At 46.0% G+C, this 22,834-nt stretch overlaps 1 long non-coding RNA gene across 1 annotated transcript in view; it reads right to left on the bottom strand.

Annotated features, from left to right (window-relative positions):
* Window positions 1-22,834, bottom strand: part of LOC106041064 (uncharacterized) — a 399,163-nt gene that overhangs the window by 153,380 nt on the left and 222,949 nt on the right. Inside the window, exons 19-22 of the long non-coding RNA XR_010825713.1 lie at window positions 12,818-12,974; window positions 11,448-11,595; window positions 9,372-9,605; window positions 3,506-3,673 (exon numbers count right to left, since the gene is read on the bottom strand). This is a non-coding gene — a long non-coding RNA (uncharacterized lncRNA). The remainder of the gene's footprint in view (window positions 1-3,505; window positions 3,674-9,371; window positions 9,606-11,447; window positions 11,596-12,817; window positions 12,975-22,834) is intronic.

The raw sequence follows: 22,834 nt of genomic DNA on the forward strand, positions 1-22,834 counted from the left end.
GCTCCTGTCCTGTGTTCCTTAAAACCAGGCTAAGCATTAGTCTTAAGGAGCTAATGAGTAGACACTTGTGGCATACCCAGAAGATGCACAGAATGTATAGAGCCAGTGGGTGTTAAGGAAACTTTCAGTATAAAAACACGCAAGACCACATTCTTCTTCAGAGGGATGCACACTAGATGTGTTTGTTGCCAATATTATGACTGGACTACCTACACCAGCGTGAAGTTTGCTTTCTTCTCACCCTCATTATAGTTCAACAAACTAATTCCTTTATTGATGATATAATGTGCATCCCTGTGCTAACAAATTATTTGCTGTGTGCAATTGATTTCTACTGCTGTAATCGCTACACACAAATATCTTCTGTATCATTGCTCTGCAGAAAAATATGCTTTCCAGCAAGATTATATAGAGTAACAGACAGTGTGATTATTCAGCTTCTATAAAGTTATCTATCTACTTAACCTCTGCACAGCCTTTACAGCAGGTTTATACAGATATGCTTCAGAAATTTATCCACCTACACTTTGTAAAACACCTTGTTAAACCATCTTCCATCTCAGTGTGAGGATGAACTTCCAACTTCTTCACAGAGAGGGCTGTGTCTAAGACTAATTGCTTAATTTAGGAGAGCAAGCCAGCTTCGCTTTTTACCAATATTACTCTTCAAAGCGAATTTCACAGAGGTAAAAGCCTTAAATCAGCAGCTCTGCGGACTGGACTCCTTACCTAAATACAAGCCTGGCAAAAGGAGCAGCACGGGTTTCCTCGGTGACTGAAATCTGAGCACAGCTGAAGTTCATTTGCACCCTAACAGCACTTCAGATCTCAGATTTTATACTGGGACAATGGAGAAGGTGTATGAGTTAATAAATGACTGCACCGGCAGGCTGTTCTTGTCCACTAGGAACCAAACGGAGTTCCCAAGTGCACTCCACGGCTTTCGGTGCTTTTGTCCTGCTGCCCCAAATGAATGGGTTCCCCCAGTCAGCTGGCTGGGGTCAACGTTCAGTCCACAGGGAGAATTAAAGGAAATAAAGGAAATAAGCAGAAATAATCAGCCCCTGGGTTTGAAGTGATGACATGAACGTTGCATCCCTTGCACTTTGTCCAAGCTCATCTGCTTTGCTCGCTCCACAATGACTCAACGTAAGTAAAGGTTTGCCGGTAGGAAGCACTTCCCACCAGCTCTCAAGCACAGAGGTGGGTGATATCAGCCTTCTGATCACGCTGAGCCTGGCTCTCAGGCCTGCTCATAGCAATTTCACTGCAGCCACAAAGCAAAAAGGCAGCTGTTGCTGTGTGACATTTCTATAGATCTCCAAGGATCAGCACCTCGGCTGGCAGCATCAGCACAGACAGGATGGTTTACTACGGCTGAGGATCCAGCCCCTGTTGTTTATCCTGTTCTATAAAACTGCCTTGTAAAGGTCGTTATTTGTCCTGCTTGCATTTGTCGCGAGGCCATTTTGCTCCACTGTTTTCAGATGTCACTGATAAGCACTCCTGCCTGAAATGTTTCAGATTCACAGCCCCTAGATATTCCCAGGTACAACAGTTACACACCAATCAACAGCAAATGCCTTTCAATCACAAGAAGAGAAGTGTTTCTGCTGCATTATGCACAATTACGTGCTCAACTGTTATGAGTAACTCTGAAGCTCCTGCTCTGAGACTATTGCAACCATATGTGGCACATGCTCAGCCACTTTCCGCTCTTCTCTCAGAAAGGGCTGTGCAGGAGAAACTGCTTCACCCTTTGCCATTGTAAAAACAGCCATTATTTAAAGCAGGAACAGCCAGAAGGATGCTTTTGTCCCTAAGTAAGAGGTAAGCCAGCAATTCAGCTGTGAGGCACCATACAGAACCTGAACCAGGATCACAGTGATGCAACTGGTCCAGAGTCAGTCAGCAAGGCAAAACTGGCAGAAAATCTACCTATGTGCAAGTTTTTAGGTGAACTTGGCTTGATGCGAGTGCACCAAGTATGGGGAGGGATGGCACCAGGCACTGGCAGTGGCGACAGCCCTCATGGGGAGCCACAAATGGGAGGAAAGGTTGGGTCTGGGAGGCTCCTCGTGCCTCCTGCTACGGCTGCGGTGCCATCAGGAGCGCAGCTGCTTGGGTGGGATGGAACAAAGCCCTCAAGCACAGGCTTCAGCCCATCCCAGCTCAGTGCAGGTGCTCCACCATGCACTCACCACTTACCCACTGCGAAGCCTGGAGGACTATTACACGTGAGCTGAACACACAAACATCCTTCTTGATCAGCCCTCTCAACAGGAATAAGAGCAATCTACACCAGGAGAGAAAAATGGATCATTCCTCCCCCCCCCCCCATTTTTTTTAACACATGTGGATGATGAGTTGTGTGAGCAATGTATTTTTTGCTTCTAATTTTAACATGCTCAGTGATGCATTTAGGACAGTGGTATGTACCTGGTGAGCAGTACACACATGCTCACATACTCTGCTTGTCTGACAACAGAAGACATCAATAATTGCTGAGCCTGTGAGTAGAAAGTGTCTCTTGAAAGGAACTAAGAGACCTTGTGAGCACTAAGGAAAATAAAACACAACTTGGAGAGACAGTAACCTGACAGCTTCACCATCCAAAAATGTCTTGCAGACTACTAATTGCACAGATTGCTTCTGATTACATCAGGTAGCACCAGGAAGTAGGTTACTCTGCAGCAGAGGGAGGTGAATTCAAACTGTCTACCTTTGATCAAGACTCTGGTTCACCAAGACTCATTTCTGATAAAAAAATCAGAAAAATTTGCATCATTACATGGCAGCACCATCATCAACGTGACCGCTTCATCCACATTTATCCCTGCTTCGGGTCCTGCTGCTCCTTTTGTGCACTAGGAAGACACCTCTGACTCCCAAGGCTGAGGAAACAGACACATTTCAGAGATCTGGTTCTACTAAGGCAAGAGAAACTTTTCATCTTTGTATGTTTGCCTTTATCCAATACAATCTACCAAACACCGTCTTGAACAGAATCAACAATTACCAGCAAAACATCACCAAAGGGGACTGAGAGCAAGGTCATGAAAATCAGAAACAAGCCAAAAAATCATGGCATTAAAGCCTCCACAGGGGTTATTGGGGGGTATGGGTTTGCCTGGGGGTGTCAGAAAGGGTCAGGCCTTGTACTGGATAGGGCGCTGCTATCTGACAGTGCCCCCACAAGCAGAATTAGCTGGAAAGATGAATTTCAGGATGGCCTATTTTTAACGAGACTACATGTGCCCTCCCTGGACAGAGGTTTCGGAGACTGAAGAGTTAGTGTACAAAATATAGTAAAAACACACTGGTAAAAGCATGTGGAGCTGTGGGGCTGTCATTCCTCTTCCTGTGGGATGAGGGGAGAAAACAAGAACATGAAGCAACAAAGATGTTATATACTAAGTCCTGAGAGAGGATCTGGCCTTCATACAACTTCAGGTTTAAAAGTCAGTAAGGCTGGGCTATATTTAGGAGAAAGGTAGGTGCTTACCTGGGATAAGCACAGACCCAGCCAGCTCCCCTCCCTGGCAGCAGCACGGCCAAGCACGAGGGTGTCCTGGGGGAAATCTGCTGGTTTACGGCATGGGCACACCTCCTTTTTGCTTGTTCTGGCAAAGACCATTATTTACCACAGAAATACTCCTCTCAGTAAGTATTCCTTGAAAGAAATCACAAAGAAATACAGGTAAGGCATCTGTCTTTCCTTTTACAGCCAGCAAACCTATATCCAGGATGGAAAACACTCCTGTGAACTCATGGCTGAAGAGCAACTCGACCTGCACCAGGGCCGTGAGAGGTGTACGGGTGTGCAGCTGTAGGAGGTGTACAGCTCATGCCCTTAGCTTACAGCTGCAGGAGGTGTACAGCTCATGCCATAAGAGGTGTACTGGGCATCTGAGGCAGAAATGGACCCAAAAGTCTAAAAAGCCAGAAGAACCAGCAGTGGGCACAGCCTGCCTGGCATCACCGCAGGCAAAACCAGTCTCTTTGATCAGTTTCTGAACACCTGCCATAAGCTCAGGGGCTTCAGTAAGTGGGTACCCACCTTTGGGCACATTTGAGAAGGCTCATTTGCAGATGGCACCTTGGAAAATGGAGAGAATCCAGTTAAAGCTTTTCTCTTTTTCCTTTTTCCATTCTATCTTCTTTGTAAGTTGCTACTATTTCTAAGAACAGTCATGGGCATCGCACACTCACACTTTCAGGGCCACGCGTTTCTCCCCAGCACCCCTGTGCAGCACTGGGGAAGGCATTTGTAGACACCGAGCTGACATACCTTGTATAATTCACACTTAAGAAAAGTCTGTCCAAATAGAAGTTCAAGTATGTTGTCAACTCCTTCATTTTAATTCCACATTAGCCTTACGCAAACAAATCATCAAAAGCAACCTTACACGACACCTCCCCAGCACACACGGACACAGATTTTTTTCCCATGCTACAGGCAAGGTAGGACATACCCAACTGAACAACCACAAAGAGAGAAAAGAAGTTGAACAGCTGCCAAAATCCCAAAGAGGCCAGAAAGATTCAGTTAATACCAGCCTGAATTTCGATGATGCTGCATCGAGATCCTCTCGGTGCTCAGACTGGAACAGGACCAGTTTCTCTGGACGTGCTGCTGGAAAGCAGCTTACAAACAGCAGCAAGTCACAGGGGCAGAGAAAACACCGCACATGTGCATGCGGAGGGAGGGGGGCTGCCTGAGCTACAGGAGGAAATTAAAACTGGGGAATATGAAATTATATCTAGTGTCCTGCACAACTCCAGGGTTGCTGAGTTAAAGGCAATGAATAAATAAGAGAAATTCAAAACCAAGCAAATCTCTGGGATGAGACAAAATTCATTCCAGGGTGTTAGAGCAGATTTGAGGAAGGAAACGTGTGTGCCAACAGCAATTACTATGGAGAACTCGCTGAGCACAAGTCTAGAAGACTGGAAAATTGGAAAATAACAAACCAAATGTGGTATCAATATGCAAAAAATGAGAGCAAGCCCGGCACAGGAAATTACAGGGCTATCAGCTTAATATTCATTACATATAGGAAAACGCAAGGTCCCCATTGTATACAAGAGTGTAATTAAATCAAGGGGTTCTGCTGAAATCAACTGCTTGTGATGTTTATGAATTAGCAGCAGATTCAAAATGCAGCCGCAACCTTAGCATTCAGCCCAGGGCCTGTGTTATTTGTTACAATCTAGGAACCAGCCCTGGTGAGAAGCTTTCTCCTAGATAGTGTAAATTTAAAATCTCTTGCCCAGTGTTTGTTGTTGTTGCTGTTATTTTTTATTTTATTTATTTTTTTGCTTTACATGTGACTCAGTGCTGATGAGGATTAGCACAAACAGGCCATCCGAGGACAGCGTCTGGGAGAAAATGTTATGGGCTGACTTACTGATTAGTGCTTGTTTGCCATTTAGGGCAAAAGCAGCGAAGCATCTCTCGTATTCCTCCTGCTTCTGCTCCCCCAGTCTCCACAGCAGGAACATCTGCAGTTACCCACGTATTTCCTCTCGGCGCTGGGAAGCTGTGCCAGACTTTCATTACCTTTCAAAGGGTTGTCACTGGTGCCTATAGAAACACCCTCTTCCACTTCTACTACACTCCGACCACATGGCTTGTAAAATCCTGTTGTTTTTTATCTTCAGACACACTCCTAAGTCCTTCGGGCACGGGTACCACACAGGCCTCTGTGGGCCCCCAGGGATGCCACATGGTTTTCTCCTCCATTAGGGCCTTGCCCCATGTCAGGAAAGCGCAGCTGAAGGATATAAATGAGAATGAAAGTGATCTGCAAGCAAAAAAGAAGGAGAAGGCTTCCAGCAAGTCACCGCTGTCATCCAGGGAGGAGCAGAGCTGCCATCAGCACAAGAGGAGCGAGGGCAACGCTTGCTGTGCTGGGTTCGTCCGATGAATCAGCAAGAGGTGGCCAGGCACTCATGAGGGCAGAGCCACGAGGATTTAGAGCTAGATCTCCACTGCTAGGCAGGGGGCTTCAGCCTCTGGATCCCAAGTCCTGGGAAGCGGCGAGCAGCTCAGCATCCAGGCAGCTCAGCGCCTGCCGGCAGGCCAGATACCCCGAGTGAAATACATTCGTCCTCAGCAAGGAACATGCAGAAACATTAATAAATAATTAAAAAGCTCCTACAGTGGACCTAGCTTTTAGAAATGCATTCCACAATACTTTATTACCCTTAATAACCTCCAAGACAAATTATGAATGAACACAAAGAGCCTATTTTAAGTGTGCAGTTGCAAATGCCAAGCAGGATTTTCAAATACGGCATGCAGTGCCAGAGGGAAATTACAAGTCTTTTCTCTTTCATCACAAGTTTCTTGCATCAAGAAAATGTATGGAGAAATTACACAGAACCTAACTATGTTTTTTGTTTGTTTTTTTTTTTTAAACTCAAAGTGAGATATTTGAGGAAATTCCTCCTTAAATCACTGTATTTACACCACCAACACTGGATAAAACATTTGCCACTTACTTATAGTAGGTTAAAATGAAAACCCCACAACAGCCCAAACCTAGAAAGGATTTAAAACGTAGATCCAGATTCCATACCCCATTTAGACGTTTAGCTCCATGCCTCATTTTTCCTCCCTAAACCTGACAAAATGGAGAAAAAATGAAATCCAGCGGATGCAACAGTCAACTCCACAGTTGCTGGCTTGGGTGAAAGAAACACAAACTGGTGCCTACGTAGCCTTACGAGATCTCATCTCTGGATTATCCATCAGATGTGAGAAGCTGAATAAGAACTCTTCACTGTGTAATGTGTGCAAATACTACAAATAATTAGCCACGCAAAGGTCCTGTGGGAATGGGTACTATTCAGTGTAAGCCTGCACCCTCAGACTTGCAGTTTTTCTGCCTATATTTCCATGCTGTACGTGGAACTGAGGCATTTATTCTGCAGGACTGTTTGAACTCCCCCCTAGCTCCAAATGACAGCACGCTGCATGCAGAAGCACATGAACAGCGGGCAGCCTGACCACCTCAGGGCTTAGATGGAACTTGCAGAAACCCTGGAAACCAAGCACTTGCACCAAGGGAAGAACCTGCATCAAGCCCCGCAGCAGTTCCTCTTCCCCAGGGTGTCTGGAATCTAATTTTGAGATATTGTTCTTATTCAAAATTTCTGAAGCAAGTAAATATGCTGGCAGCCATACCCGAGCATGCTTTTTTTCACCTCCTTACCTTTGCTGTCTACTCATACTCTTGCAAAATGCAGAAGCAATTTCTATTTAGCATGAAAAGCCCATGGGAGTATGAGTTGGAAGGAGGAAGCGGGGGGTTATTTTCTGCTGGTGGGTTGAAACTCCCTCCCTCACAGAGGTATTGCTCTGCAGCAAGCAGTGTCTGGGAAGACCTAAACATCCAGGTAACCTTTCCAAATGCATCTGCACCACAGATGCGTTGGTCAGAGCCTGCTGTCGCCAAGAGGTGCCTGGTCACTCCGCAAGTGGTCATGGACTATGATATTTGCTGGCACCAAAAAGAGCAAAACTTCATCTCAAAGTCTGTTCCTTGACTGCAAATTTGGTCTGACAAGGTGAGAAACATCACACGGATAGGCCTGCGGTACTGACTTATGGGCATTTAAATAGAGACTTGTTTAAGCCATCCATCAACTCCCCTTTGCCAGGGAAGAGCTGGTGCTGGGCTCAGCCACTGTCGATCCCACAACAGGTACACTGGCACGAGGAGCGTCCCATCGCTCACTGCATTAGCCTCATCTGCTCTTGCTGCACAGGCTCACACCTGCGCACAAAACCCTTATAGCACGGCAGGGCCCCAGACCCACATTTTTCAAATGCTTTTGTTTGCAGAGCTGAATGTTCCCTTGCTTGGGTGAACAGCCTTTTCCTGCTGTGCTGGTTTAGCACTTCTAGATCTGACCAGAAGCACAGGGAAAGGGACCACAGAGAGCAGCAGTAAGGAGCAAGCAAGAGAACTTTTTTTAAGCCTTTTGAATCCTTCTTCGTATTGACTCGGCCTATGAAGCGAGTCCCCTGCAATCTCACTCACAGTGGGCACATTCCCAGTTTCACACATACGTTTTGAACCCCACAGCTAATTTCAGAGACACCTGACAGAAGCACGAAGGCCCCAAATGCACATATATTTATGAATTCCTACAAAACATGCAGCTACGTACAAGAACCGGGCAACGAGTGAGTCCATGAGGGAAAGGCGAGTGCTTTATCAGACACCAGGATGCGGGAAAGAGGTGCAGAAAGCCAGGCCTCATCCCCGTGGTGCTGGCAATGGTGTGGTGTTTGGGGCTTGCTTCTGCCCTACCAGATCAGAAGGGCAAAGCCGGCAGCACAACAGGCTCCAGACAGGAATACAACGGGGGAGCTCGGTGCTCCAGCAAGGTGCTCCAGCAACAGATAAGAGCTTTAGATTCAACACACTTTTGTTTCCTCATCAAAGATCCAAGATTCAAGCTAAATCTTTGTCCTTCTCACCTTCATCAATATTAATAGGTCAGACCGCCTACTAATAGGTCAGTCTTTCCTTTGGGGGCTTACGTGGATTTTGCTGATTGCCACAACGAGTCCCTGGTGCGAGAGGCAGAGCGGGAGCTGGGCCCTGGTCCCCTGGGTGTGCACACTGCACAGGAACGGGCAAAAAGCCACTGCAGAATCCTCTGGCCACGGAGCTCAGTGCAGAAAAACCAAGTGAAGACAGGACCGCTGCTCACGGTCACTTCTCAGCACCAAAGGGTCCCTGAAGGGCTCTGCCTTGTTCCAGCTCCCCTCTCCCCCCCAAGGCACTGGGAGCTGCGGTGGCAGCTGGCGTGGTGCTGGTGGAGGGCAGTTTAGTTGCAGTTCACCTGACGAGGAGGAAATGAAAAACCCTCAAGGCCACAAATTAAAAATCGTGCTTTGATAGAATGACGATTTATAAATAGAAAGACCTATTTCCTGCAAAAATCCTGTGGACTGAGTATTGGAAACTAATTAGAAGACTGAATCACCAGAAAAATTGCTGTTTTCCTGTTACTCATGAGAAGATATTACTTTTCTAGCATTTTTCCTTCGGTGCTGGTGATCGAGGCAATCCTGTGGGTGCTACACAGCCCCTCCTTGATCACATTTCCTTCCTATTCCAATACAAGGCAGTAAGGTAAAGGACAAAATCCTTCATGAGGCATTCCTGTTACAGTACTAGCAGCTGCATGCTGCCTTTTTCTTCCAGATTATATGATTGTGGAGCAGGAAGGTGGCCATACACCTAAAATTTTCTGCTTAAAAAAAAAAAAGCTCCATCCAATGCAGCTTGCAAGCAGAGACTTTCCCACTAAATCTGTCATGATAACAACAACAGAAAAATAGCACTTACTCCAAGCAAAGTCTCGTACAACCCCTGACATTGCCGTGTAGAGGTGGGAACCTCAGGGTTCAGCCTGGAGACAAGAAGAGGAAATCAGCTCTGAGCAGGCAGCCCTGCAGAGTCCATCCACCGCTCGTGTGTCACCTGGAGCGTTGCAACGGGAGCTGGCAATGCCGAGTCCTGCCTCCAGCCAGCAGGGAAACGCTCTCCAGCGCCAGCACTACATGGCCATGAGACTGACACCTTAAAGCAGCAAAAAAAAAAAAAATCATAAAATGAAATTCTCAAAGCAGTTTTGACCCAAATTTGCAGAGTTCAGAGCCCTTTCCTAGTGGTTCACTATGAGAGCAAACAAGCAGAAAGCGCTGCTCATCGCAGCTTCTGAAGCAATGCCAAGTTCCCGAGTGGCTGCAGCACTGATGGATCCTTCTGGAACAGCTCTGCCAGGATTGTCCAGCTGTTTGTTCCCTCCGTAGGTTTGATAAAAGCATGTCCATGGTAGACCCGTACTAGCTACCCTGAGCACTGTTGGGAACAACCCTGGGACAACTCACAGGGCAACTGGGAGCCAGAAAAAAACTCCAGAGAAAGGCAAGGAGGGTTGCAGAGCTTTTCCAAATGGGCAGGGAATGATGGGCTGCAACAGACTACGTGGCTGGTCTCAACCCTGAAGTCTCTTGGGGCATCCCAGGAGCCATCTCACCACGGCCCAAGGTCACCACTCGCTCCAGGGAGCCAGCTCAGCAACACATGCTTACACCCTAATTCCCTGCAGAAACCAGCATGATGAGGTACAACATAGTCCTACAAAACACCATGGTTGTGTAGGACTGCTCAGAGAAGGCAGTGTTCTTTTATTACCAAATTAACTTAAAAAAAAAATCCATTTCACTTCCCACATCAAAGATCATAATCTCCATGTAAAAGAGAGGGTCGATGAAAAAAGAGGTACTTAGAAAACACATTTTCAAATTTAAAACACCACTAACACTGATTCTTCTTGCTTGTAAAGAAGTCAGGCTTTTTGTCTTATAAAGTATTCCAAGACCTCATTTGAAAACTACCACTGCTAGCTGCTCTGTTTTTTTTGCAGGCTGCTCACTTTCTCTTTAGGGATTTCATATTCTTCTAAATTTTGTAAATGGCCACTAAAGTGGAGATGAACATTATAAAATACATTTCAATCACCCTCACAATTTAGACTAATTCATTGGCAACTGTACAAAATGCTATTTACAAGGTACTTCCATCAGCTGGTATCTGGCATTAAGTATTTTGAATCAATCTACCATCATTTTCATCTCTTATTTTTCATACAAGGGAAATTATTGATCGAAGCTTTTCAGCCTCATTTAATATACTGGAATAGGCTTTAAATTTTCCCATGTAAACCTCAGTGGAGATTAGCAACTCTGTCTTGCTTAATGCAACACAAATCAGTCTCCCTGATGAGACCACAATATTGTACATGACATCATGACCATTTTACTAGTTGATGGGCCCTCAGACAGGCACCTGCTAGAAACTCCCCAGGGCCTCAGCATTGGTGCTGAGAGGCAAGGTTGGTGCTTTAAAGGGAGAAATGGTGCCTTCATCTCTCAGAGGCCATCACTGTATCCCAGAGCAATAGCTGGGATGGATTTGTGGGAAGCCAGTTTTTTTTTTCATTGCTCCTATCACGTTTGCACTCAGTTTTGTATCACATTCAATTTTGCATTCAGTTGCTATTGCGATGGGTGTGTTCAAAACGCTAGATTAGATTTGTGTATGTTGAGGACAGAGAGCTTGGCTGAATTTTGATGAACTCGTTCTTGAATAAATAAGCAAAACATCACTGAATAAGATACTCAGCCAGCTTCAATAAATACATATGGTAGCAAAACAGCCAGCTAGACAAACAGAATATATCACACTGGAACAAGCACTGATGATTTTGTAATGACTCCGGCAGCTTTCAGCATATTAGATACTACTGTAAAAAACAGCATGCAAATGCCTGAGTCCAGTTTACAGCACGAAGCAAGTTATGCTACCAAGGCAGCAGTCAAGGAGTAATGCAGTGCAGGACGCGCCCCTCGCCCTTACCGCATTCAGTCTGGAGGTAACTGGGGCGTGGGGGCACGTGAGCACTGCTGGCTGCACGCCACACAGGCAGCACTTCCCGAGGCCACGGGACTTCCAGGGTAAAACTCTGGATTGGAGATCCTAACGAAAAAGGTCATCAGGATGGATCCTGTAGGAATACAAGTGTTTTCTTTGAGAGGCAACAGAAGACAAGCGAGGCGACTACAACCAAAGCCCAATACAAGATAAAAGTGCTTTAAGCTGCTGTGGCATGGAAGCTACCGTGTTAGTTGCAAAACAAGGGGAAGAATGTGCTCAGGCTGAACTTCTAGTGGTCCATTTCATGCACTAATTTGTGTGCAGGTTGTTATTTCAGTATGTTTTTGTACTAGCAGAGAATAATCATAGGATAAGTAGAGCAAGATAAGTACATATGCTGCCATTGTTTTCTTGCAGCATAACAGCAGCATCAATGAAGCCTGAATGCAGCCCAATTAGCATACAGTAATTAGAATCACTGCTGCTTTTTCATTTACTTTTGCACACCATGATGAGGTGTTGGTTGCAGTATGCAGGACTGCAATTGTATAGATAATGCCGATTGTTAAAAGCATGTATCCTATTCTCTCAAAAGAAAGCAGGGAGACATTAAATCGCCTTAAGCTGCTAAAATCTCATTTTTGGCCTGACTCAGGAAAGTCTCCAGCTTACCCAAAGAATATCTGAGTACATGCTATGCTCCCAAGGGATAAGCACACCTGTAATACATGCTGCCTTTAAAGGGAAATGGAGGCTTTAATGAAAAATCTGATTTTCTAAGACTCGTTAGTGTTTAGTCTGTAACTCCTATGACCTCGTTGACACCTGTTTAGAGCTTACCCAAGCCCTAGTAACTTCTGAGTGCTTGGAGAAACCCTGAGCAGTTGTCCTGTTTTGTTACATGGCTGCCCTCTGAAAGAGCAGATGGTAGATATTTGGAGATGGCTCTTTCAGAGCAGCCAGTAACCAGGCATTTGTTGAAGTGTGGATGGGCTGTGCACTATTTATAACCCATCCACCACTGAAGAGTCTCTTAATGCTTCTCCAGACTTAAATGGCTAACTTTTATGGCCCATTTATGGCCCATTTCAACAAAGCAGTTAAACATGTTCCAGGACGGGTATCTATATGTAAATAAAAGGAAGTTGTACTTGGCTGGCACCCAGGCTCCCATCCCCACGCACCGTGCTGGCAAGCTGGCCTGCACAACCCTGAGCAAAACAGCCGCTCACGCTGCACCCAGGGCAGCAAGGCTACGGACTAGCACCTTCCTAACAGAGCTCGGTGTGAGGCTCGTTAACAGCACCCTTGAAATCCATCCTGCAGCACCTGAAAAGCACAGGCAGCATTACCTCCTTGCTGGCCAGGAGAGCCCCACTGGCTGCAGCCCGGACTCGCTGGGCGCTCAGCACAACCCATCTCACGCTAAGGCACGCCAACCACGCACACTTTCATCAGGATTTACACCGAGGCTGGAAAATCAGAGGTTAGCACACTGGCCTGGAGTGCCTTAAAAAAAAAAAAAAAAAAAAACAAAAAAAACACAACAGGTTTTTAATACAGTTTTCTGTTCACAGGAGAAGGCAATCTAATAACCCAGGGTGGAGGACATGGTACTTTTAGACTGGATAACGACAGTGCATCAAGGAAGGGCATGTAAGGAGAGGTATTACATAAGATGTAGGTTTTACAAGCTTTATAAAGACTCTCTTAGCACTTTGTTAGTGGCAGGAACCTCCTGTGCACCAACTAGGCTGAAACAGGAAAGATAGAAAAGTGCCTTCCATTTAAAGAAATGGGCTGTGAACGTACTGTCAATGTCTGTGATTCTTTTTATTGATTTACAGTGTGTAAGCCATAAATCATTCCAACTTTTACTGAGCCTATAACTATGCATCACTGTGTCAGGGAAACTCCTCAAAATTTAAGGGGGATGTGCAAGAAAACAGACTTCTCTTTCATCGACTCGCTTAGATGAACTGCAACGGCCAGAGCTAGATTTAACACACACCGTGGGGTGGATACATATAGACAAAACACTTAATTTGAACAGCTGCCCATATCTACTGCTCTTTATATCTTCCAGGCTTAATCTTTGGCTACAAGGGGACAGATGCAAGCCATTCTTCCACTGCCAGGAACCACACGGGTGTTTGCTTGCTTCACGCAACGGATCTTCACGTGCACACCCTGCTCTGCACCAGGCCACCCTGGGTGCAGAAGGGCTTCTCTGCAACCACCAAGCCAGGAGGGACCAGCTTGTCCAGGGAGCAATGCTGATACCTGGAGCAGATGCAGGAGTTGTCCTAAAGGTGGATCTGCCTGCTGCAGCAAGACCCAGGATGTTAGAATAATTAATTATCCAACTTATCCAATAATTAAATATCCAATTATATCCAACAATATCCAAATATTCCAGCCAACTTCACTTTGAGCAAGGATTTCACCCGCTCTTTCCAGCTCTTCAGAAGAAGCCCTATAGGATTATGTCGCACAGGCTTGGTTCATCCACAGGATTGAGCAGCTACATTCTTGCTACAAAAATCCTACCTGGAGGCCAACACTCAGCTAAAGACACTAACAAAATCCATCTGCTTTCTGCAGAAGTCCCTTAGGTTCGCTCCTAACAAGGTCACAAAGACCTTCTCTGCAATAAACCGTAAGGTTTTTGGGGTGGTGCACAAAACGGATCAGTGTGGGCTTCAGCCCACCCATACAGGGAGCTTGCAGAGCACCATCTACTGGCACTTAGAAATCTTCCTCCCCTGGTAGCTCTTGTCATGCTTGGGTTGTTTTATGTTTTAAATAACCTTGCTGATCTGCCTCTTAAGGCATCTCCTTCTTTGTATGCTAATTTAAGCCCAAGGCAAAAATCCGTCCTTCAGCAAAAGATGTACCCACCTCCTGAATCCAGACAGGTACTGTGAGCCTGAGCACAGGTGTAAAATTAAGGGTGTGATTAAGCGCTTTGCTGCAGAAGGACGGCTTGCTGCATGAGCACAGGGCTTGCTGAACTGGGGCCTCGCTGCTTAGAGGTTTTCTGATTAAACATCCCCACCAGATTACACTGCAGGAGGCTCCAAAGAGCAGTTCTCTCTGCCAGAGAGAAGCAACTGGGATAATTCAGTCTTCTGCTTGCTCAGGGCTGATCACTGAAGGGGCAGAAATTAATTTCCTATAAACACAGGCATATTTTTTTCACTACCTTGGCAAATGCTGTTGTAAAGAAGCCATTACAGAAGCTGATTTTTATGATGCGTGACTTTGGCTTGTCCCAATGGGGGATATTTTATGAGGCATTTACATAAACATATACAAATCAAAATGGCCAGCTGTGCTCCTCCTGCACCTGCAACGTATAGATATTTCACCTAATCTAGGACTACACAATTGGCCAACCTGAAGTGGGATTGGGTTGTGTCTGGGATGGAGAAATTGAAGTGAGATCTGACCTGCATCCCTGACCCCAAGACTATGAGACTTTGTGCAGCTGCCTCAGCACACAGCTAGGCAAACTGAGGCACTCGAACCATTGGACTCCCTGTGGTGCCTACCTGTGGGGTTGATAACAGTCATTAGGACTAAACTGCAGTCCTTCTAAAAGACATTAGTTACAATGGTTGGCCCAGGACTTACTTGAACTGCAGGTTTCAGCCCTTGTCTAGGTGTATTTTGAGCATGGCTTAGTGGGAAACAAATCACACCACACCAGGATGAGAAGCAGCATGGGGACGGCACTCAGACAACATGTTTTCTCTTAGGGGACCTGGATGGTGGTAGGACTTCATTTTCAAGCTTCAGTACCTAGAATTAAGTGCCTGAAGTCACTCCTTTGCCCTTTAAGCTAGCAAACGTTTACTCAGCTTGATCATCTTGGCCAAGGGCAGGGAAGGACCCAGAGGCAGAACTCGAGTTGCTGACTCCCGTCTTGCTGCTGTTTCCTCCACTGTTAAGTCATTTACCTTCTCAATTTCCATCTCCTGCTGGATCCCTTCTCTTCCTCCTAGCAGGCATCAGCCACGTGACCAGCTCTTTTTCCCTTATTACTTCTACTTTCTTTCAAAACATCTGTCTTGGGAACTGGTGTCATGCACACACCTTTGCCAGGATTCATTCAACTCAAATGGTTGCCTCCCCTTCAAGCACCTACAAGTCCCCAAATCCCCTCTGTGCTGTACCCTCAAGCCGTGGTTGCTCCAGCACTGCAGTCTGTCCGTCCTTCCTATTCCTCTGCTGATACACATGGGAAGCCAGACTTCTCCGAGGGTAACAGGGGAAAGTGCTGATTCAGCTAAATGCTGGAGCAGGGGGAAGGTGTCTCTGAAGGCTGGCTGTCAGGGCAGGCTTAGCAGCTGATTGAGCTGAATTAAGTTCTCTGCCTCCTGTTTATTTCTTTAAATGACAGAGGGCCCCTTTGTACATCCTGGTCAGGCTTGTTAGGCTTATGTCTGGCAACGATTTGTATTGATTTGACAGGCTTCCTCATGCTCACAGATCTACTCTGACCACCGAGAGTTGTTTAATTACAACAGAAAGAGATGAGGAATTTATGGGAACCTAAAAGATCCATCTCAAAGGATCCAAATAAGAAGTAACGCACAAAACCAGTGTAATTCTACAAAGTTACACCACAAATTCTTAACAGAGAAGACCAGAGAAAACGCTTACTCTAAAGAATAGATCATACAGCAAGCCTGATATTAGATTATCTTATAGAGACACTATTTTCCCCCTCAAAGCACAGAAAAACATGCTGTAGCTGCCCACCCTGGCCATGCACCTTCCCAGGGAGAGGATCCTCCATTGCCACAAAATATTACCAGCATCCTGGCTCTCTGCGTGCTCCTGACCTCCTGCCTCACGCAGACACACGATGCTCCTGGTGTGCTCACCAGGCCAACCAGGACTGCTCTGAGCAGTGTGTGGATCGACTGAGGAGGACAAGAGGCTGTCATCCCCGCTGCAGCCGGCAACAGCTTCAAGCTCCTTCTCCCTTTCCCAGCTACACCACGGCTGCGCTCACCCCATTTGATCCTTGCTAATAAACAGAAAACATCAGACCAGCTGCTCACAGAGCATTCAGGAAGTGACAGCTAAATCCTATTCAAGAAACTACATTCAGTGGATGGGGAGAGAAAAAAGGCATTCCTTTGAAAGCATGGCCTGATTTCCTCTCCATTTCCATCAAGTTTTCCAAACTCTTCTGGCACTTTACTAGCTTTCAAAATAAGGTCACCTTCCTGTCTTACTTCAACAGGTTATACAGCCTGATAAATACATTTGTCCCTCCTCTCCTTGTCCGTTCTCATTTGCTTGAAACAGCATCTGAACTGCACCTGTTTCTTCATCAGCTGGAAGACCTGCATACATTACAGAGCACTACTGCTCGGGTCTGCTGCTCCAGAGAGAGTTCAGGTACTGCTCAGACTGGCTTCGTCGGCTGCAGTGCGATGGTTTGCTGGGACGTGGCCCTCTGATTGTTGGTGTAAAGAAAGATAATCGGTCCCTAGAAGGGCTTGAGTGTGCCAAAGGAACAGAAGAGTAGGCTGAGGACGGAAAGAGCTCGCAGCACCGTGGGTCAGAGCAGCTCACGCCCTCCTCCAGACACCCTCAGATCGCAGCCTCGCAGTGCTCACAGCGTTGGAACTGCTTTTGGCCAGCGAGGAACAAAGGATGGTCCTCCCACTTCTGCTGCATTTTAGGGACCAAACATGCTTTCTGTGAGTTCTGCGTGAGGTGTACAGTAAAATTAGAGGAAGATTAAGGCACCAGCTTCTCTGGATCTCCAGGACTGAAGGACTCCAGTGCCTCCCCATCGGTGAAGTCTTCCCCTTCACGCTCCAGCCCTGGCTCTGACTGATCCATGCAGACAGGCTGAGACATACACACAGCAAGCCAGTAAGCCTGATTTATAAATGCTGCAGTGGGAGAAAGGGGAGCCTCTCCCCCTCTTTGTAAGCTATTGTCTTCTTCAATTCAGATACAGAAGTCAGCCTGGAAAGTACCACTGGTCTGAAAGCATTTGGTAACACCTAATGACTACGGGCTAGTTCGAAGATGGGAATCTGAAAGCTTTGATATCATTTCGCTGCTACAAAACAAACCCAGCCCATTCTTTCAGCAGCTGAGTGATCTGAACACAGCATCAGTTCAAAAAGCACTCAATGGTATTCTCATCCATCATTTTCTGTCCTTTGTTTATTTATTTATTTCCCCCAAACTGGTGGATATTGATTACCCAGTCTAGAGACTTGTGCAGATCAATAGCTGTTTTCAGAAGAATATTGTGCGAAGCTAAAGAAATTAGTTTATTTTGTAATGGGGAAGAAACAGGGTGTCAATCAGACCTTTGGACTTTCCTGTCAAGTTAATGCAGTGCTCAATGCTAAGGAAAAAAAAAAAGTAGAAATAGGCCAGGTTGGTAGGAAATGGGCATTTTGCTTTATAGAAAAGGAGGCAGCAAAGAAAGAGGAACGGAAGCAAGGTGGAGATGCTGCTCATCCTGAGATCCACCCTAACAACCTGCCTTTCGTTTGTGCTTTTCCTGCCACATCTTTTCCTTTCCTATAGCACAGCAAACACAGCCCTCAGCTTCACAGTGATAAGCAATCTGTGGTTTCACTTGAAGCAGTGAGGAAAGTGATGCTTTTTTCACATGCATATGCACGCTGCTTAATTAGACACCACCTACGTACTGCAGCAGGGCGATCAGAAACCCACAGAACTTGAGGCTGATACGTTCACGTATACCTAACGAAAACCAGCAGGAGATGGAAGTTGACATCCCATGGATCCCTTAAATTTCAACTTCAACATCCAAGCCACAGGTTATTAGCACTCAAAAGCACTGTGAGAAGATCCAGGTGCCAGTGCCAGGCCTGGCCTCTGTGAGGGGGTTGCCAGCACATGGGAAGAGACAAGCCCTTCTCTGAAGGGTCTGACCAACTACGCTAACAAAATGGTGCTGTCCTGATAACCTCACAGTGACCAAGCAAGGTTTGTATGGAGAAACAATACTTTATAACCAACTGAGCAAGCCTTTGCAGAAAACAGATCTTCCCCTGACGTTCAGTATATAAATCAGGTCATTTTTTCTGAAGAATCTGCTTCTTCCTGCCAGCCTCCTCTGCAAAACGGCACTGCTCCTTGAACTTCTCTCTTGGCACCGCATAGCCTGGATGAGCCGGACCCAGGAGCCATGAGGTTTGCCCCTTTGGCAAGCACTCTCAGAAGGAAACCTTGCCAACACCAGTACTGGCAAACCAGAGTAGTAACAGACACTGGACTGTCCATTTTCTCTCCTTGGATACGGCAAAGCCACCAAGGGAAAAGATCTACAAAACCCGTATCTGGAATTTGGCACAACAGAACTAAAGCCCTCAACTGGCACAGGTGCTCGCAGGAAATTATGCTTCCACCAAGAAATTCTTTGGGTCCCCCTCAGTGCAGCTACTTTAATTTACATCCCCTGTCCAGACTTGACTTTATTTAGCATCAGTGCCCTGTTGGTACAGCTTTTCTATTACTCTTAGGCTGTGTGCCCCTGTATGTGGTACAGCCTGTGCAACTGCTCTGTACTGCGCTCCAATTAAACCGCATACCGAGAACATGTTGACATTGTTAAGGTTAATGACCTAATGATGAGCACCAGGAAACAGGTTTGCAATAAAATGCTCTGTACTGATTGCTTCCATGATGAATGCGAACAATATGTTGGACTGGGAACAATATGTTAAACAATATGTTGTGGTTTATCAATGTCACGGAGCAGAGCTGCCGCAGTGGCTGCTGCCTGGGGATCCTCAGGAGGGTCACTTTGAAATGAGCACAAGGGGTGATCAGTTCTCACGGGGAAGGGATGGGTAGCACCAACAGCCCACCAGGAAGGAAGGAGGAGAGCCTGATCCTGCCCAGCTCTGGATCATCAGGAGCTATGGGCCGGACCTGACATGGAAACAAATTTGTTACACCTGCCACTAGAAATGAACCACCTTCTAAAAGGCAAAGTTAAAAAAAAATACAAGGCCTACTGTGTAATATAAGACAGATTTGGTGCCGTTGAGAAACAGGCACAATGAAGCAGACATTAATACAAAGGAATGGCTCAGCTATTACGTGAATAGATATAAAAAATTTAAGAAGTGAAAAGCAGACCTTCCAAAAAAGTGTTTTCTTTCTTCACAGAGAAGTTTAATTTCTTGGGGGGAAAAAAGTTTCATTCTGAAAACTCTTGTTTGGAAACGCTGTTGCAGGAGTTTGGTGCAGGTGATGCAGCACCTCAAAGGGCTGCTCTACATGTCTTCAGGGCATAGTCACAGAAAGCCTGGAACAAGTCAGCTGCTGGTGTCTTGTTTCCCAACTGCCTGCCCCACACCACCAACATCCCGCAGGAGCAGCACCCACAGGCTTTAGATTCTGCTCAAAACACAAGCTCCCCAAAGTGAAGTTAATTAGCACCACATTAGCATCAAGCACCACAGAACCCAGGGCACATGCTGAGCCGCGTGACCCTCCAGCAGCTCCCTGGTTTCAGCAAAGCCAGGGAGCACAGAGCACAGGGGGAAGCACAACGTTAACAGGAACAGGCTCACGAGAGAGAGCCATAGGTTGGGCAAGTGACCAAAACCTCTGGAGAGCCCAGGCAGAAAACTTGAACCTGAGACCTTCAAAAACAGAGGGACACCAAGCATAAGAAAACAAGGCCCAATACAGAAGGAAAAAAAAAAAAAGCCTCTTGACAACAATGCATATAACCTTATTATTCAAGGGGAGAGAAATAAAGATAGGCATATAATCAACTACTTACTAGCCTCCCATTTTAGGGCTTCAACATGCAAAGCCCCTAACCAGGGGGAGCCCAGAGAGCTAGCCCTACTCATCAAGCAAGCCCTCTGCAGACACCCATCCCTCCAAAACCCCACACATTGGGGCAAGACCAATCTGAAGCCTCCTTTGGGTGCCTCCCCTCCGCCCACACCCCCAGCCTCCCAAGTAGAACATAACTACAGTGAGGGCGATTTCACCATATTAAGGGAAAAGCTTTAGCCTGGCTAGGTTTCTGAGAGCTCTTTAAGCACTCTCAGCTTGGTGTCAGCCTCCAAAGTTTGTCTTTTGAGCAGATGTCAGAAGCAAAAAGATGGCAACCAGGTCTCCTCGTTGCTAGAAGTAGGTGGCAATTTCAGCAGGAAATATCTACATCTGGCAGTAATCAGCAACTCCCTTGGCAAGAGCTGTCAATGAAATAGTTTGCTGAGGCACAGCCTTCCACAGAAGTGAAGCAAGACTGGTAGAGACTGTCCAGGCTGAGTCATGGGCTCAGGGAAGATGGGCAAGGTTTGGGACACCTCAGCCCTGCAACAGGAGATAGAAGGGCGTCTCCGGGGGGAAATTCAGAGCAAATTTGAGGAACGTGTCCTTAAATCTCCCCACTGGCTATATATAGACACTATTTAATTGAATTAACTATGTGATATTTGGCAGTGTGAATCTCTCTCCTTCCCCACATGCCTCTTTGTATCAAGGGCTTGCGTGTATTTATTTGCAGCCCTTGTGTTCCTAACAAAGGAGAAATATTTAGAGTGTTGGACTGGGAGTCAAGAGCCCTTGTTGCTGCCCCTAGGTCTGAGTTAAGAAAATCATTTAGCTCAGTGATCCAGGAAAATGAATGCCCTACATTTCAGCAGCAAAGCTGGATAACTTTCAAACGTTCACCTAATAGACCTTAGGCTCCTTGGTCCTTAGGAGCTTTGAGAATGTTGTTCTGCATCTGCCAGAGTGAGATGGATTTTATGCACTTCTGTCTCCAATGCATTGGAGGCCTTCCTATGAAAAGTTCCCCATTAGAACCTTTTATTTAGGTCCTTCTCTGGAAGTCAAGCCTGCAACTCTGGCTCCAGTGGCAAGTAGGGGGGGACTGACTGTATCTCTGTGCTCTTTAAGGGAGCTGGGCTAACATTAAGCATGCAGGTATTATCAAAATGGTAAATTTGTCATGTCTGACTCACAAAGAAAAGAAAAAAATGCATTCTGTGAAGAGAAAATGTGCTCTTTGTCAATACCAATCAAGTTTTAGAGCAAATAATTTAATTACAAATGAAAGAGAACAATAAAACCCAAGGAAAGCTAGTACTTTCCCAGATGCATGAACATGTCAATTTGTATCTAACTCATTTTGACTGGAGATATATCCTAGATGATCTCCAAAAGTCATTCAAGTATTTGTAATGATGTTAGCTGAAACAAAGGCTTGGAAAGACTCTGGCTTTATGGAATGAATTTCAAAACCATATGCACAGATTTAGCTGTGTGATTCTTATTAAAAATCAGTAGGTTCCTAGAGGCTAAAAGCCTTGAAAAGTGACCTCTGTCTGTTTGAAGCTGTCTGTCATCACATTACAAAGTTACAATGCTTATAGGTTAATGCTAAAACCTTCTGATGAGAATAAATAGGCTTACCAAATACCAAGCCAGATATCACCTTGCTTCTATTGCTCTAAAAATACAAAGCAAGCTAATCAAAGCTCAGAGTCTGTGTAATTCTTGAAAAAAAAATGCATCCAGTTTGAACTCCTGTTGGTCTGGAAGAACAGAGGCTTTCATCCTGTGGTCTTTTTATTTCTGGTGATCTCAGCAGTTCTGGGAGTTCAACTTAAACAGAGCTATAGCGGTGCGGAGACACCTTGTATTGGAAACTTAGCACAGGAGCACCTGGGGGCTGCTGGTACCCCGGACCCAGGCAAACCTTTCCCCTTCACTGCAGCTTTTTAGGAAAAGCAAAGTGTGGTAAAAAAAATGCAGCCACCCCTAACCCCAGAGACCAAGGTATGCTGGCAAACATTTTAATGTGCTTTAGCTTACCTAGTTCCAAACAGGCTGGGGGATTTTTTTAAGTATGGTGTTAGGTGAACTCAGGAAAGCAAAACAAACAGTTGGCCAGTTCTGGCTACCATGACTGCAAATTCAAATTTCCTTGCCTATGGCAGGGACAAAAGGCTTGGATAGATGCACTTTTAAAGCTGGAAAGGTTTTAGAAGTTATCACCCCTTTTGCTATGTACTGCCCCTCAGGGAGGCAGTTTCCCACCGCTGGCTGAACCTAACCAGCTTTATTTCGCTTTGAACTGAGCAGAGGACTGTGATTCCTGAGCGGGGACAGCGTGGCTGCAGTTTCCTTCCTTTACAGCAAGGATTGCCCAGAGGCTCCCCAGCAGCTCCTGAAATACTGCAGTTGGCTGCTCCATATATCAGATGAACCTGGCACTAGTTTAGGAAAGAGAACCCCAAGGGTGTGCCTCAAAAAGCCCTGCTTGCCCATGACCGGGAACCAAAGGGCAATGACGAGGTTGCCTACCAGTGGCATCTGAAGGACAG

This window comes from Anser cygnoides, chromosome 18, assembly GCF_040182565.1.
Source record: "Anser cygnoides isolate HZ-2024a breed goose chromosome 18, Taihu_goose_T2T_genome, whole genome shotgun sequence".
In the NCBI taxonomy this organism is placed as follows: Eukaryota; Metazoa; Chordata; class Aves; order Anseriformes; family Anatidae; genus Anser; species Anser cygnoides.